Raw genomic sequence first — 14,410 nt, forward strand, 5'->3', positions numbered from 1 at the left:
GTGTGTGTTTGTATTTTAAACCAGAAAATCATTTCATTATAAAATAACCACGTTTTCTCCTTAAGAAAAGGCCATTTTCTGCCACATAAGTGCCTCTTGGCGGCACCAATATGATGAATCCACCCAACCTGTTTAAAATGTGAGGGAGGTTAATTCAAAAGTAATCTGAGGGTGTTTCTGACTGCAAATGCAAATTCCTTTGTCAGCGATCTCTGGCTCCATGGAGCGAGCAGGTATTTTTAGTACACAGAGATTTGCAGGGGATGGGAAAAAACACACACACACACACACTCACAACTTACTGAGAGATGGGTTCCTAGTTCTGAATATTCATCCCCTAGGGATTTGGAGATCCTAAGGCTTAACTGGAACTCTGGGGCTTTGTCCTCTGCTGGAAAATGAAGCATGGCATGGAGTCCCTTGTTCCAGACCCTGTTGTCTATCACTCACCCATCTACTCAGTAGACCTTATATCAATTTAACCAGCCCCTGAAATGGCCCCCTTTGAAAAATAGGCATCACTCATCACTACTAACATGTAAGCTCTAAGAGGCTGCCAGAGCCATCAGGAAAATGATTCACTTTAAAAAAGTCCCATTTATATGACGCATAAAGATTTACAAGCACGTTCATTACAAACATCCTCAGAAGTCCAAGAATGCAAATATTATTATCCTCATTTTATGAATAAAGAAACTGAAGTTCTGGAAGTTAGTTGATTTGCCCAAGGTCACTCAGCTGGTAAGTCATAGAGCTAGGACAGGCCTTGAGTCTAAGTCTTTCTGAATCCAACATTCTTTGACTATATTCCTCCTTACTCTATCCTCAACATTTTTAATAGAAGTGAAATGTGGTTGAAATAAACAAGGGCAGCCTTGAAGGGAGAAAGAGGAGAGAGATGTCATAGAAGGGCAGTAAGTAGCCTGAGGCTACTCCCAGCATGATAATTACATGTATATCAGTGCCTGAGGTCTTTTTTTAGTACCATCTGGCAAGCCACTGCCTTCTGGAGAAGAGGGAAGGTGGGGGTGACCCTTTGGTGCCAGTAAAATGCATAGGGTATATAGGCTTCTTATATGCCTTAAGCTGAATGATAACAGAAGCAGGAGCCTTGTCTGAGAGTGGAGCACACAGAGCCTATCTCCATTGTGCTGAGGAACAGGAGGGTACAAGGGAAGGGATGTAATGGATTCAACTCCCTTCACTCCCCAAGCAATCACATGGAGATGGGAATTGCTGGCATCTTTTGTAGAGGTCTCCTATAGGCTAGTACCTACAGATGTGGATGGGGAAGGCTGCCATCCCTGAAGTTTTCAGGTGACACATAAAAAACTGACTTTTCCTGTTGTGGCTCCTTAGCCTGACAAAATCCCTCTTCCTAAAAGACCAATTTTATACCCACCACGTACTTTATTGTTGTGGCTAGATTTTAGACAAATACAAGTTAAAACTGTGATTTCCTCATATCTAATTCCTTTAATTTTAGTCTCTTCCACAAGGGACTTGTAGATTTTCTAGGACTATTTAATATCCAATGAAATGTGGATCTATCCTTGAGAAAGACCAATCATTTCCTGATAGCTTATAGTGTAATTTAAGCTTCTGTTGTTATTTATGTTTGTTTTAAAAAAAAACACCAAGTCATTTTCAGAGAGGTAATGGGACACAGGAATAAAGGTTAAGGGACAGGTAGGGATTTGAGAAGGAGGTTTGATAGGGGATATGACAAATACACAAATAAAGCAATCAGCAACAAGTATTTATTAATCACTTTGTGTGTATGAGCCACTGTACTAACTCCCAGTATACAAAACTAAAAAAGGCAAAACAGTCCCTGCTCTTAAAGAGCTTCCATTCTAATTGTGAAGGCAGCATTGCAAGTAAATTAACATGTTACATACATACATACATACATATACGTACACACATACATATATACACATATATGATAAATTGGAGGTAATCTCAGAGGAAAGGCACTAACAATAGGTGGTAGGGGTGGGACAATGGGCAAAGGCCTCTTACAGAAGAAGAATTTTAAGTCTGGAAGGAAGTTCAGGAGGGATGGGAGAGCATTCTGTACATATGGATAGCTAATGAAAAAGCAGAGAGTCAGGAGATGGAGTATCCTGTGTGAGGGACAATAGGGAGACTGGTCACTGGATCATACTCCATTGAAGGGAACAAAGCTTAAAGATAATGGAAAGGTGGGACAGGGCCTGGTTGTAAAGGTCTTCAAAAGCCAATAGGAATTTATGTTTGATCCCGGAGGCAATACAAAGCCACTGGAGTTTGTGGACTAGGGGAGTGACATGGTCAGACCTGAGCTTTAGAAAGCCCTCTTTAAGAGCTGAATGGTGGGGGCGCAGTAGTAGAGATGGAGAGATCTGAGGCGGGAGCCAGAATGTTTAGAAATGCTGCGTAGGGCCTCACATCTCAGGATTTGATCTGCTCAGTCAAAGTCCTTCAGGGACTATTGGTAGGGATCTCACAGCCCCTGAAATATGGGTGCTCCTGAACATAGGGATAGGAGAACAGAAAAGGAAAGGCTTCCTTCCTGATGAGACCATTTACTTCCGGTAAATGTCAAGTAAAGTGTTTCTTTTTCTGTTGTGTCTATATGCAGAATGTGTATGTAGCTCACGAGTGGATAGCAGACTGACTGTTCCAGTCAGGTTTTTAGGAATCATATTTCCCCAGGGCTTTGAGTATGGGCTCATCCTTCTCTGTACAATGGAGTCAAAAAGGCATTTGCTAAGGCTGGTTTTGAGATTAAAGGGGCTGAAGGAAAATAACTACAAAATGAAAGTGAAAACCTTCCTGGCATATCACTGAACTCTAACAAAAACAGATGCGATTTTCCTAAGAACTTTTTATCTTAATGTCTATTCTTTGATCCTATCACATTCTTGGTACAGCTAGGTGGCATAGTGGATAGAGTGTTAGGCCTAGATTCAGAAGGACCTGGGTTTAAATACAGCCTCAGACACTTACTAGCTGTGTGACCCTGGGCAAATCACTTTACCCTGTTTGCCTCAGTTTCCTCATCTGTAAAATGGGCTGGAGGAGGAAATGGAAAACCACTCCAATATCTCTACCAAGAAAACCCCATATGGAGACACAAAGTGTCAAATATGACTGCAAAACAATAGCAAATCACATTCTACCTTCAATCACATTTATTTCTCCCCAGGTCCTGCATCCCCTTATTAAAATATATACTCCTTGAGGGAGGAGGCCATGTCACTTTTCATCTTTCATATATCTGCAAAAAGTGCCTGAACATAGTGGGCGCTTGATCAATGTCTTGAATCTGACACAGTGAAAACAGCACTGATTCTGGGGCAAAAAAGAATCTGGGTGCATATCTTGCCTCTGAATCTACTATTTATGCATTCTTGAGCAAGCCATTTAAAATCCATTTCTCATAAGTACAATGAGCGGATTAGACTACATGACCTCTAAAGTCCCTTCTAACTCTAACTTGGTGATCCCATGATATAAGTACAGCAAAAGAAAGCACAATCAGTGTCGTTGAGCTGTTAGATGGATCCTAAGCTCTGAAGGAATTATTACTTAGGCATCCCAGACCCTGAATGGCCACTCTCAATACATAAAGTGATAGCTTGGCAATGATCCCTCTCATAGAAATCCTCAGAGAAGGTCCTAAACTTTAGAGGTGGGGGGCACTTCAGTGGTGATCTGGGTTCCAAGCCCTTCCTTTTCACAAATGAGGAAACCAAGGCCCAAAGGGGTTTAGGGAGTTTTTCAAGTTCATTCAAACATTAAATGGTAAATTCAAGATTTGAATCCAGGCCCTTCATAGAGGACAAAAGTCTGGGAGCTGGAGTCAGAGGACCTGGCTTCAAATTCTATCCCTAGATATGTTTCCTTTGACAAGTCCCTTAACCTCTCTGGGTTTCAGTTTCCTCCTTTGTAAGACCAGATGGCCACTAATGTCCTTTCCAAATCTAGAGTTATTATCCTATGAACGCAGGATGCCAGAGCCAATGTTCTGTGCATTTTACCATGATGACTCTCTTGTCCAAGACCACACAGGTAGTTAAATGACAGGGCCATGACATGAAGCTAGGTTCTCTGGCTGTAAACCCAGCATCCTTTCCATTGCACTCATTCAGAATTTTATGTACATTAGAATCAAAGGGTATAAAGAGGGGATGGGCAATAAAGCAAAGTGGAAAATGGACTACCAGGCATTGATGAGATCTGGGTTTTCATCCCAGCTCTGCCACTAATGAGCTGGGTTACTGGGGAAGTCACTTCATTTTTCTGGGCCTTGATTGCCTCCTCCATAAAATGAAAGTATGGACAATAAGCTTGTTACGGTCTCTTGCAGCTCTGAAATTATGGCTCTGTTGAGTGGAGTGTCCATTCTGAAACTTTAAAGTTTAGTTCTCTGATGCCTTTTGACACCAGGTTCCTTCTGTTGTCTTTGCCCCTTCCGAAGACAGCCTCTCTCTGTTTGGGGATGATTTCAATGGGTTTATCTTTTGTGCCTGAGGGTCAGCCCCCAGTTGCTCAGACCCTGGGTTTTAAGATAGCCACTCTTTCAAAGAAAATTTCTAGGTTCTTAGCTTTGGGGCAGCTTGAATAATCACACTGCCTGTTGTCTGGGGAACATGAAATTTCACACCAAAACTAGATGTAAGCAATAAATAGAGTCTGAGAACAGGCTATGTTTTGAAACTTGAAGCTTAGATACGGATAAATTACCTCAATATTTTTTACCAATCACAAACCTCAACACACATATAAATGTCAGCTCTCTGTTATCCTTATGGAGGGATGACAATAATAGCTTGGATGTTCCAAATCAATTAAATTGAATTCAATAAGCATTTAGTAAGCACCTACTGTAAGCAATAGTCTTAAGGAAAAAAAATAAATCTTCAATTTAGAATATATACATACATGTACATATGTGTGCATGTATACATACACACACATACACACACACCAAAGTAGAAGGGAGGGATGTACTCTTCCCCACCTGCACCCCACCCCCAGCAGGTTTAACTTCATAGGGTTATTGGTCTAGTTCTGTAAGGGATTTTAGAGGATATCTAGCCCAACTACCTTATTTTACAGAGGAGGAAACTGAGGCCCAGTAAGGTTAAATGACTTGCCTAAGGTCATGCATGTATTTGAACCCAGTCCTTGGATTCTGAAGCCAGTTGTTTTATCATAACACTGGAACTATTTTTTATTCCCTAGGTACATCTACATACATTTCAGTTAAACAAGCATTTGTTAAGAGTCTAATGGAGGAGGAATCAGGACATGGGGGCAGGAAAGTCAGCCTCAGAGTCAAGGAGACTTGAGTTTAAGTCCTGCCCACAACCCCACAGTCACATACACACGTGCAGAATAGCTGTCTGGTTATGGGCAAATCGTTTAACCTGTCAGTGCCCCAGGCAACTTTGTAGGGATGTAAATTGCAGACAAATGTTGAACACCTTTGGCAGAGGGAGTTTCCATACCCCTCAATTCACAGATACAGTCACAAATCTGGACCAAAGAGAAAAAAGCACAGGTTACTCTGTTAGGTGCTGAGAGCAGAAAGACAAACAAAACAAAAACAAAAACAAACAAAAAAAAATCTGAACAACCCTTGATCTCCAGTAGCTTACACTCTGTATTAAGAGATGCTTCCCTTACTTTTGTTTCTCCATGCATTAATAGCTTTGAAAAATTGAGGGGAAATAGAGAAGTAGCGCCCAAGGAGTCAGTGAGATAGCTAGGCCTGAAGTTAGGAAGAGCTGATTTCAAATCTGGCCTTAGATGCTTACTAGCTATGTGAGCTTGGGTAAGTCACTTAACCCTGTCTGCCTCAGTTTCCTCATCTATAAAATGAGTTGGAGAAGAAAATGGCAAACCACTCCAGTATCTTGGCCAAGAAAACCCCATGGACAGTATGGTTCACAGGGTCATGAAGAATAGGACACAGCTGCATAACAACAATAGCGTAAGAGTGCTGGAAAGGATATTGAACTACCAATCAGAAGAGCTGGAGTCTAGTTTGGACTCTGCCATTCAACAGCCAAGAGACCTTGGACAAGTCACTAGCTCACTTTGAGCCTCAATAAATATCAATAAAGTGATGTTTAAGCTGCGTGATTTCCGAGGTCCCTCCCAGCTTTCAAACGCTATGACTGTGTGATGAATAAAGCTGACCTAAAAGCCCAGTGAGTGGTGGGGTGACCAACCAGCCTAGGATTAAACATGTATTATGGATAATCTGTAAATGAGCTTTCACTATAAACTAGTTTTGCCCTTGGTTGCCACCTATGGTCTCTCTGCTTGGAAAGGAGATCAGGTGCAGGAGGGATAATCAAGCATTAACAATACCTTGTGGAGTACCCAAAAAATAGAAGCAATTCCCACTATTGAGGCCAGACAGAGCTAACTAGCATTCACTTCACAGGCCACTTCCACTGGCTTCCTCATCTTTTTCCAAGAGAAAATGATCTGCACCAGGTTGGTAACACTGCAAGAAGCCAGGTGGTCCACAATACCTTTTTCTGCATTCTAAGACATATTCATTAGTGAAATATCAGAAACCTCTGGGGCAGCATGTGCTTCTAATTCATTTTCCAAATGTATAATGAGCCAGGAGTGAAATTTTTAGGGTGAATTTAATTGACCTTTACAGCAGCATCAGGCAGATTGGCTTAAATGCTATTAAAGCAAAGTGTAACCCAGTGAGACTTTATGGAAGGTTATCGGAAAATCTATCAAGTTGATTTTCCTTAATTTTCACCAAGAAAGGAAAAGATGGATAGAGGACACAGAGGGATGAACAGACGGGGAGACAGAGAGACAGAAGGGGAAAAAATTAAAGTGGGAGCTAGTCAGACGGAGAGGAGGGGGAAAGACAAAGGGCCAGGGGAAGAGTCGGCCATGGATAAACCAAGATCCTTACTGCCAAGGAGAATTAAAACAGAGTTTTAATTGAGAAGGGTTTTGGAAAATGCACAGGTAAGCTACAGGTCAATTGATCTGAGGTATTTTCCACAGTTGGGAACAGACCAACTTATCATCTCCTCTTTATTTAATCATTAAGCTTTGGGGAATGTTGGCAAAGATATATTGGGATAGCAGTGGCTCTGCATTATGGCAGTCATACTTTTACATCTATAGTGTAATGTATTGGAAAGAACACTGGACTTGGAGCTTGGGACAGGGGAAGGAACTCTGGATTTGGACTCAGAGGCATCAGAAAGCATCAGTTTGAATACTGGCTCTGCTGCTTACTACCCTGGGCAAATGACTTAAACCTCTTTACCACCATCATGAGACAGCCAGGTGGTGCTGGGAAGAGAGAAAGGGAATAAACCTTTATATATAGTGTTTACCATGTGCCAGGCACTGTGCTAAGTACTTTTACAACTGCTATCCTGTTTTATTCTCACAGCAACCCTGGCAGGTAGGTGCTGTTATTATCCCCACTTTACAGGCAAACAGGGTTAAATGACTGGCTCAGAGTCAAACAATTAGTAAATGTCTGAGACTGGATTTGAACTCAGGTCTTCCTGATTCCAGGCTCAGCACTCTATCCACTGAGCCACTGTCTGCTTTTCAGATAGGGACCTAGACCTGGTGACCCTGGGTGAGTAAATTTAAGCTCTGTCTTCCTTAGTTTCCTCATCAGTAAAATAGTGATAATAATAGCACTTACCTCCCAGGGTTGTTTTGAGAATAAAATGAGATGGTACTCGAAAAGCTTTGCAAACCTTACAGTACTAAATAATAATAATAATTATTGTTATTATTATTTACTGTTGTTGTCATTGTTGTTCAGTTATTTCAGTTGTGTCCAATTCTCTGTGACCCCATTTGGGGTTTTCTTGGCAAAGAAACTGGAGTGGTTTGCCATTTCCTTCTCCAGCTCATTTTACAAATGAAGAAACTGAGGTAAACAGGGTTAAATGACATGCCCAAGGTCACATAGCTAGTAAGTGTCTGAGGCCAAATTTGAACTCAGGAAGACGAGTCTTCCTGACTCCAGGCCCAGCACTACACCTTAGTTGCCCCATTATTATTATTAATATTTATTATTGCCAGTTTTCTTGTCTGTAAGATGAAGGGGTTGGACTAAATGGCCTCTAATGTCTCTCCAAGTCCTAACCCAATGGTCTATGATCTATAGAATCATTTAATCTCTCTGAGCCCCAGTTTTCATACCTGTAAGATGGGGATAATATTTGTACTCCTATTTCATAAGATTGTTGCAAAGATTAAATGAGATAAAGGAAGTACAGTACTTTGTGGCCCTGAAGTACTAGGCCATTGTAAGCTTCATTGTCATTGTTGTGATATATGCCTGAATGTAGACTCCAGCCTTGGCCTGTGAAGAAGAGCATTCATGGCCCTTATTCTGTCTCCACTGCTTAGCCCTATTTTAGCGGATCCAAATCCCTCACTTTCCAGCTAATCTTCATTTTATCCTCAACCCTGAGCTCCACAACTGCTTCTAGGATCTCTCCAAAGACAGAAATGAATGTTAGAGGAATGTGGAAACCATTACCACTAGCTCTGTTTCAGCACTTAGCATGGATAGAGGATTCTAGTCAAGCATTGGGAGCTACACAATCTAAGAAAATGCAGTTTCTTTTCTCAAGGGGCTTATAGCCTGAAGCAGAAAGGACCATAGACACAAAAAGCAGCTATAACAAGCCATTAACTGACCTCACTGATGAGAATATCATATAGGCTTTACAAAAACAGAGGGAGGCTAGAGGATTGTACTAGACGGCTAAGGAGGTCCCTTACACATCGAAGTGATCTCTGAGTAAGGATCTTGGAAGCCTTCAAAATGATAGAGGGTCAGATGTACTACGAAGCCAACCCTTCTCCCACCCTCCTTCCTATGCTAGCGGCTTCCCTTGGAGATTGCCTCCCCTTTCCCTGTATGTAGTAATTTGCATGTTATCTCCCTCCATTAGGATGTGAACCATGGAAAGGGTTTTTTGCCTTTCTTTGTATTCTCAATGCTTACCATAGTTCCTGGTACATAAGAAGAGCTTAATAAATGCTCATTGACTTGGCTGAAGCACACATCTTACCTTTCTACTTTTCTTTCCTAACATTTATATTGGAGGAAACCAGGTGAGAATAATGTCAAGGGGAGTCAGAATTTGAAATTCTATAGCCTAAGGAAACTGAAGAGTGTAGAAGGGGATAGGAAGGTAAAGTCAACTACAACTTCCTCCTTTCCAAAACAAACAAGTAAATCAAGAAATCTGAGAGCCCAGAAATCATAGAGCAGTGGGTAGGATAGGAACCTGATTTCATATCTGGCCTCACTCGCTACTTGTGTGACCCTGGGCAAGTCACTTAACTTCTGTCTGCCTCAATTCCTCATCTGTAATATGGTGATAATAATAGCACCTAAGTCTGCCAAAGGGGTCCATGAAACAAAAAAAGAGCCTTGGATTAAAGGATCTCTCTTCCACCTTTAAATTTTATGATCCCATGATTCTATGGGGATTAGGAAAAGGTTACTCTTTGGATTCCTGCCTATTTCAACCTGATTTAGAAATTTGTAAGAAATAATCAAACACTCCAGATTGTGCATGAGCGCTTTGCTCTTAGAGTCTCTGTTCCTAGAGGTGAGATACAAACATGCTAACCCCTAGCCTGTCATCTCAGCCTTCCTGGTTGCCTGGCTGCCTTTCACAAAGAAGCCAAGGAATTTGCTGTTGCAGGGCCATGTGGACAGCCGCCACTTTGTCCTCGATTAGCAGGAGCTTTGTAAAGTCTATTCACTACCAAACCATAATAATGTCTTTGAAGATAAAACCAGTCAAATTACCTTGTATCTTCCTACCTTCAAATTCCAGCATTATGATTTACCAGCTGTGTGTCCTTAGGCAAGCCACCTACATTTCTCTGTTCCATAGTTTCCTCCTTTGCAAAATGAAGAAATTCAGTTAAAGCAGGGATTCTTAAGGGGTGTGTGTGTGTGTGTGTGTGTGTGTGTGTGTGTGTGTGTGTGTGTGTGTGTGATGGATCCCTTTGTCAGTCTGGTGAAGACTCTGAACCCTTTTCCAGAATAATGTTCTTAAATGCATAAAATGCATAGGGTTACAAAGGAAGCTGATTATATAGAAATAGAGTTATCATTTAGAAAAAAATCCATGGCCCTGAACAGCAATATTGTAATGATGATCAACTGTGAAAGACTTAACTATTCTAATCAATACAATGATCCAAGGCAATTCCAAAGGACTCATGTGAAAAATGCTCACCATCTCCATAGAGATGATGACCTCTGAGTGCAGTTTGAGGCATTTTTTTTCACTTACTTTATTTTTCTTGCTTTTTTTGTGACATTGCTGCAATGGCTTCACAGATATAATTGATTTCATATTGTTTACCTTATCAATGAATGGGAAAGGAACTAAAGAGAGGAAGAGAATTTGGAACTCAAATTTTTAAAAAAAGAATGTCAATATAATAAATTATTAATCTTTAAAAATCAAGGTCTCTTAGGTTAAGAAACTGTTAACCAGAGAAATCTCTATGGTTTCTTCCAATCCTGACATTCTATGATTCTAAAAAAAATCAGCAGTTATTTTACAGGATAAAATAATCAACAATATTTATTGAGCACTTTGTTGGGTACTTTGGGGGTTATAAAGAACCACAGGATAAGCTCCATGCCTTCAAGAAGCTTACATCTGCCAGGGGTGGAAACAATTCATGGCCATAGATAATAAGTAAGATGAAATGATACAGAGCAAGAGTACAATAAGAGCTCAGAGGAAAGAGAGACATTCCTTCAGGCTGCTGCTTTCAGAAAGGGTCAAACCTGAGCTGGTCTTTGAAGGATGGATAAGCAGGATTCGCATCCTTACAGTGGGTGGAGAGGGGAGGCTGGTGAACCCTTGGGAAGGGGAGAATTAAGAAGTGTATGAGGAAAGGCTAAAAATGGAAACACCAAAGGACTGTTCAGGGGGTGATGAGTTACCATATTTGGCAATTTATCTTCAACCTACTTTCATTGTTGATGTATGCACGTATGTATGTATGTAGGTAGGTAGGTATACATACTACCCCTGATTCTCCATGGCACCCATTTGGGTTTTTCTTGACGAAGACACTGGAGTGGTTTGCCATTTCCTTCTCCAGTGGGTTAAGGTGAACAGGGTTAAGTGACTTGTCTAGGGTCGCACAGCTAGTGCATGTCCGAGGCCAGATTTGAACTCACTGACTAGCTATAACCCTGTATATACACATAGCAGAAGGTTCTGAAAGTCACACTAAAGATTTGGGACTTTATCTAAGTCCTTTCCTTATCCCTTCAGATGCTAGTGCCTTCCGTCATCCATCATAACACTTTGCATTTTTAAAAATATATTTTGTGTATGCTTATTTATGAAAATATTGATTCCCCTGGTAGAGGGCAATCTCCTTGAAGTCAGGAACCATGTCATTTTTGTCTTTTTATCTCCATCACTACCACAACTGCCGGCATAGTGTAGGTGCCTAACAGAATGAGTGGTGATTGACTGATTGTTTGATGGACTTTCTAGACACTAGGCAACAATTGGATTTTTTTAAATAGTGAGATGACCTCATGAAAATGGTGTTTTAGGAACCTTAATTGGATGAAAGATTGTTAGATGGATTAGGAGAGAGAGAAACTGGAGATAGAGAGATAGAATGGAATGATATTGCAATAGAGCAGATAGGAGGTTCTAATAATCAGGTCTGTGTTGAAGGAAGTAAGAATTTAAAGCAAAGGATATAAATAAGAAATATTGTGAAGGAAAAATGGGTTTTGGTGATTGATTGGCTATTGGAGGGGGTGGGAGAGGGAGGAAGTCAAAGATTTCTCCAAGGTTTTAAGCCCAGTGACTAAGAGAATAGTGGTGCCATTAATAGAAGTAGGAAAGTTAGGTGGAAAATAAGATTTTGGGGAAATTATCAAGAATGCAGTTTTAGAAAAGTACAATTGAGATGATGGCAGAATAGTATGATAGAAATGTAGGAAGCTAAAAATGTGGTAATGAAGTTCAGGAATTAGGGAGGGCTAGAGGAGTAGGTTAATAGCTAGCATTTATATAGGTACTTCAAAGTTTGCAAGATATTTTACATATATTACTTCATTTGATCTTCAAAACAGCTTTGTGAGATATGTATTTTATTATCTCTAATTTACAGATGACGAAATGGGATGGAAGAGGTTATGTGACTTGCCCAGAGTCACATAGCTATTGTGTCCTTTCTGAGGAAAGATTTGAACTCAGGTCCTTCTGACTTCAAGTCTACCACTCTACCCACTATACCACCTAGTGACTTTAGGTTAGGCAGTGTTCCTTTATAGAGATGAAGGTTTCAGTCACAGAAATGAATAAGATCTGTGAGAGAGAGACAGAGACACAGAGAAAGACACACGCAGAGAGACCTACAGATAGACAGAGACAGAAAGAGACAAAGACACAGAGAGATAAACACAGAGAGAGAGAGAGAGACAGAGAGAGACAGAGAGACCCAGAGAGACATAGACACAAAGAGCGAGAGACAGACGGAGAGATACAGAGATAGAGAGACAGAGACACAGAGAATAAACGGAGGCGAGCAAAGGGTTTTAAGGACTCAGCTTTGGAGGATATATTTAGCAAATGGGAGAAAGAAGAGGAACCATCCAGAAAAATGGAGAAGAAGCTGTCCAAAAGCTAATAGAAATGTCTTAACAATGCAGAGCCATAGAAGCCAAAGGATGGCAATGTTTCAAGAATAATAATAATGAAAAAAAAAAGCAGATGGTTAAGAGTGTCAAATGATGCAGAGAAGTCAAAGAAATAGAGGACCAAGAGAAAAACCACTGGACCTGTTGATTAGGAGTTCATTGTTAATCATGAAAAGGGTTATTTCAGTGGATCTGTGAGAATGGAAGCCAGATTGCAAGTATTTAAATAGTGAGTGGGTGGCAAAAAAATTAAGGCAGCAAATAGAGACAATTATTTGAAAACTTTCCTATTGACCATGTTCTCCATGCATTTAGTAAAGTACAATGCTATGGCTCCTTTGAGGGCTCAATGAATTGACTAATTGACAGAACTGACCCTACAATTATGAACGTGAGGTAAAAGAAATGTCAAAATGGGTCACAATCCCTGACATCCAGCCCAGTATTCTGCTTCTAGCAGAGGCTATGAGGGATATTTTCACAAGAGGGAATGGTTATCATCTTCGATTTCAACTTCAAAAGGCTATAATACAATATCTACTTTACACAAACTCACCTAAGGTTTCTTGGAACATATTTATACTTTCAGCCTCTAATATGATTTGGGAATAATGTGTTCTATATCCTTATTGCCTACTGCATAAAGAAGTGTAGCCCTTTTACCACAGACTCTGGCAGGAAGGGTCTGGGCCTTCTTTGGGATGCTCTCCAACAATCCTAGATAAAGCAAACAGGTACTTTTACTGCATTTACATGTCTGGGTATTTTCAACTGCTCTACAACAATATGGTCTGTGTGAAGCTCAACTTTTAGTAAATACCACCTTTTAGTAAAGACTACTCATACAAGTATTGAGAAATGTCTGCCTCTCATTGGAAAAGAATGGAGAGGGAAGACTGGGGTGGTAAGCAGTCAACTTAATGTCTACTTAATGGAAAGGCAATTCAAAGATAAAAGAAACAGAAGTGTGATAGAATGGAATACAATGGAATCCCTTTATTTTTTTTTTCCTCCACCAGAAAGCTTGAAGATTTGGCTCATAGGTTTCAAGCTGTTATCATTTCTCCTCAATTACCAATACCTCCACCCCCAGATCTCCTTCAGAGAGAAGACCATTGGGTTTCCTTTATTGTACTACTTCCTTTGCACTCTGATAATGGTACGTCAGACACATAGATATTTCAAGGACTCTCAAAACTTATCGACCAAATGATAACTGCCCACTTCTAGTGATTCAAAGACAGACAAACAACACAGGCAGAAAAACCTAGGAAATAATTCAAAGGATCTTGAGGTCCCAGGTAATGATGATGATGATGATGACGATAGCAAACAGCTATATAGTACCTACTGTGTAGGAGATGCTAGGCTAAGCACTTTACAAATATTATTTTATTTGATCCTCACGACAACCTTGGAGGTGGGTACTATAATTATCCTCACTTTATGGATAGGGAAACTAAGGCAAACAGTGGTTAAGTGACTTGCCCAGGGTCACACAGCTAATAAATATTTGAACCTAGATTTGAATTCAGATGTTCCTGACTCCAGGCCTGGCTCTTTATCTACTGCATCACCTAGCTGCCCAAGGAAGTTAAGACTGGTATAGATATTATTTTCATCACTGCTGTAGACTGCAAGAAGAGAAGAGTGATCTGATGTTCTCCTCCAAGAACAATGATTTTGAAATGG

At 40.5% G+C, this 14,410-nt stretch overlaps 1 protein-coding gene across 1 annotated transcript in view; it reads right to left on the reverse strand.

Moving 5' to 3' along the window:
• NTM (neurotrimin) overlaps positions 1-14,410 on the reverse strand; it is a 1,253,923-nt gene that overhangs the window by 607,052 nt on the left and 632,461 nt on the right. The window lies entirely within an intron of this gene.

The sequence above is a fragment of the Phascolarctos cinereus genome, unplaced genomic scaffold (assembly GCF_003287225.1).
Source record: "Phascolarctos cinereus isolate Bilbo 61053 unplaced genomic scaffold, phaCin_HiC Scaffold_726;HRSCAF=1367, whole genome shotgun sequence".
NCBI classification, from domain to species: domain Eukaryota; kingdom Metazoa; phylum Chordata; class Mammalia; order Diprotodontia; family Phascolarctidae; genus Phascolarctos; species Phascolarctos cinereus.